General features: G+C 39.0%; 1 pseudogene; it reads left to right on the forward strand.

Moving 5' to 3' along the window:
* The first annotated feature begins 373 nt into the window (after positions 1-373).
* Positions 374-2,245, forward strand: LOC108388232 (RNA polymerase II subunit A C-terminal domain phosphatase SSU72 pseudogene; annotated as a pseudogene).
* The last annotated feature ends 2,064 nt before the right edge of the window (positions 2,246-4,309 follow it).

Genomic DNA, 4,309 nt, shown 5'->3' on the forward strand with positions numbered 1-4,309 from the left:
GGTACTGATTCATTTCCCTCATTTCTGGTGGGTAGGCCCCTCTAGGTGACACAGGGCAATACATTAGATGAGGTCTCAGGATAATTCTAACACAATCTACTTCAATATGCCTCTGTAAAGTAAGATAACAACAGAGATGCAAACAACATTAAAATATTTAATGGAAGTTGCATAGGGAATCCTCTGTACCAGCTATAGAAGGCAATCTCAGCTTGAAAGGGCCTTGGCCCTTATTGAGTAAGATGAATGGTGTGTACAGACAGAAGAGCAGAGCCAGGGTGGTACTAGGTGCCATGGGCCACAGGCAGATTATCTTACTGTTTTAGACTTAATCTTTTAAAAAAGTGTGAAGAAAAGACTGAGTGGGCTGACACTTATATGTCATAGGAGCTTTGAATCTTCACAGGATTGGGGTCTTACATGTGTCTTTTAAAGGTAGCAATTTAAGAAAAATAAACCAACATATAGGGGAATCCCTCATCAGAAGCAACTAGGATTGGAATTGGTTTGTTAATTGGCAAAATTGCCTAAAGTGGGGAATTGAAAAAAATATTTTAGCATGAAACTACACGTACATTTAGTTATCAGTCTTTTGACATAAAGCTTAGGACTCTTCTTTGAGATTCACACAGTCATTCTTGAATAAGTCACGTATATAGTAGCAGTAATAGTATTAATAATAATAGTTGAGCACTTACTATGTGTCAGGCATTTTTAATCCTCCCAGTATCGCTTTCAAGTAGCAATTGTTATCATCCCCATTTTACACATGAGGCAAAGAAACTTGCCTAAGATGACAGTCAATAAATGGTAGAGATATGGTTAAAATACATGTTGTCTGGCTCCCAAGTTTACACTCTTAACCTGCAGAGCGTCATCTTTAATGTCCATTTCTCGGTGTCCTTAGAGAAGGGCTTTTAGGAAACTAAAGACAATTGTGAAGCAATCTAAGTAAAGAATGCTTCCAGATTTCGTGATTTTTTTCAGAACTTTTAGTTGTCTCCCCCATACATCCTTTAATAGCAATTTTTATTAGCTATTTAATTGCATTACATCCTTCCTGAGTTTTTTTATGAAAACAACAGTTTTCCAGTTTATATTTCATCAGTTTATGAAATACTGAGTCAAATTATGCAATTCAAAGTATACATGTAGAAGTATAACATTTGGGACCAAATTATGGATATTCCTGATTATTGGAATAAATGGGTTTGGGAAGGAACATTGCTGTTCTTCGACAACCCAACTTGTGGGATCACAAATGGATCACAATTACGCATGCGCAGCTTTTGCGTCATTACGTCCCGCCCCTGCAGTTGCTCCCTCAGAGCGCTGTCACCGAATGACCGTGCCTCATCGTTTGCCGACAGTGCGGCAGCCACCATGGAGTCACCCTCGCTGCGGGTGGCAGTGGTGTGCTCAAGTAACCAGAACCGCAGCATGGAGGCACACTACATCCTCAGCAAACGAGGTTTTAACGTCTGTTCCTTTGGCACAGGAACCCACGTGAAGCTTGTTGGACCATCACCCAAGAAGCCAAACATTTATAATTTCAAAATCACGTATGAGAAGATGTACAACGATCTCGTTAAAAAAGATCGAGATTTCTATACGCAAAAGGGCATCTTACATATGCTGGATAGAAACAGGAAAATCAAGCCCAGGCCAGAAAGGTTCCAGGAATGCAGAGATCAGTTTGACCTGATCTTTACCTGTGAAGAGCAAGTATATGACCGAGTTGTGGAAGAAATGTATTCTAGAGAGCAAGAGACCTGCCAGCCAGTGCACGTGATCAACATAGACATTAAGGACAACCCAGAAGACGCCACCCTGGGGGCATTCCTCATCTGCGAGATGTGCCAGTGCTTCCAGTACACAGACGATATGGAGAATGACATGGATTTGCTGCTGCAGGACTTCGAGAGGAGGAAAGGCAGGTCCTTCCTCCACACCGTCTGCTTCTACTGAAGGTCTGGCCTCCTGGTACCTCGCAGCCCTGCCGGCTACCCTTCCAAAGCCAGCGTCTTGAGTTTCCTTCTGTTCTTACTTCTCTGTTCCTAACTATTTACTCTTACTTTCAGGTATTCTGCTGGTGGATGAAAGCAGTAACCAATCAACTGTACGAGTGAAATGAGAAGATACACGTAGCTGCCAGATTAAAGACCATCAACTTTTTCCTATCCCACTTTTACTTTTTGTGTTATGTTACTTATGAAAAAAATAAGCAAATAAAATAAGTTCATAGTGCATCTTTCCCTGATGGTTGGTGTCTCTCATTGTCCCTCCCTTCCCTTTCTCCCCTAACTGGTTAGAATATACAAATGCCTGAATAAAATAACAGGCTGTATCTTAACTGGGAAAGAACCTGCAATTGTCCAATAAATAGAAGCTGCTGAAAAAGAAAGTAGGTATATTTTAGTGCCCTAGAGTGTTCAGTGTGGTGTAGACATCAATTAAATGCTTTCCATTTATGTTTATGTTTAGTTGAAATGGGGACCATCAGTTCACAACTCTTTCAGGAGGAAGTCAGTTAAGAGAATTTCTGCCATATTTAAATTCATCCGTGTTTTACCATAATATTGCAAATGGTACAGTAATTGCTTTTCAGACTTTTGGCTAAGATTGAGTGCAGTCCAAGTGATACAGTGATGCTGCATAACAAATACCTCCATATGATTCCACAGGAATGTGTTGGATTTTCCGTCTTTATTGAAAGTCTACCATGTCATAGACTCACAGACACTGAGAAAGGACTTGTGGTTACCAAGGGGGAAGGAGAGGGGGATAAAAGGGCACAAACATTCCCAATCATCATTTAGGTTGGTCACAGGGATAGTAGCACAGCATGGAGAATACAGCCAATGGTTCTGAACTAGTGAGGGTAAGGATTTAATAGTATGGTACCTATTGAACCACTGTACTGTATACTTGGAACTAATGTGAGACTGTATTAATTTGAAAAAAATAATAAAGTCCAGCTTACCAGCAAAAAGAAGTCTACCATGTCAGATATTTGACCTCATATATATTTATGTGTGTATATATACATATATATATGACTATCCTTTTATATATGAATATATACCAATAGGCTTTTTTATCATATAGCCTTTTTACATGTATATATATGAATATGGGCATACCTCTAGAGATACTGCAATATCTAGAGGTACTGCAGGTTTGGTTTCAGACTACCACAATACAGTGAGGCAAATTACTCACTTCATTTTGGCTTCCCAGCACATATAAAAGTTATGTTTACACTATACCATAGTCTATTCACTATGCAATAGCTTTCTATCTAAAACAATGTACATACCTTAAATTTAAAAATACTTTATTGCCAAACAATGCTAATCATCATCTGAGTTTTCAGTGAGTCATAGTCACTGATTACCATAATACTGAGAAAGTTTGAAATATTGTGAGCATTACCAAAATGTGACAGACAGTGACACAAATGCCTGTTTTTCCATCATTTAGTCTGAGGATGGAACAACTGTATCTCTACACACAGTGGCTAATACTCTTACAGAAAATCTGCAGTGTTTCTGGCCAGAAGATCCAGAGGACAGAGTCCATGGAAACCACAGCCACCAGAAAGCAAGGGGATAACATTGGAAAGGAGGGGTGTACACGTGTGTGTGAGTGTGTGTGTGTGTGTGTGTGTGTACCAATTTCTCTCTATAAACTTTGGTCAGTTCTGTGGTTGAATCCTGACCTGCACAACCTAACACAAAGAACTGAAACGAGCTGTTGCCACCTCAGGAAATTCAGAACACGCAGTTTGAAACCAAGCAAATGATGTACCTGATTTAAAAATAAACAAACAAAATATCAATATGAACTCTTCTAGAGACTAAGACATATGCTAGTCTCCACACATAACACTCACAATATCCAGGGTAAAACCAAAATCACACAACAAAATGGGAAAATGTAGCCCAGTTTTTAAGAGAAAAGCCTATCAAGCAAGATCAATCCTAAGATGACCCATTTGTCTGAATTATTAGGCAAGGATATTAAAGGAGCTATTTATGTGCACATAAAATACTCCCTGAAGCACATAAAAATACTCCCACAATGAATATAAAGACTGGGAGTCTCAACAAAAAAACTGGAACTATACAAAAGAACCCAGTGGACTATGCTGATGGACAGTGACTGTAATGGGGTATGTGGTGGGGACTTGATAATGGGGGGAATGTAGTAACCATAATGTTGCTCATGTAATTGTATATTAATGCTACCAAAATTTAAAAAATAAATAAATAAAAATAAAAAAAGAACCCGGTGGAAATTCTAGAAT

Source organism: Manis javanica, chromosome X, assembly GCF_040802235.1.
Source record: "Manis javanica isolate MJ-LG chromosome X, MJ_LKY, whole genome shotgun sequence".
NCBI classification, from domain to species: Eukaryota; Metazoa; Chordata; class Mammalia; order Pholidota; family Manidae; genus Manis; species Manis javanica.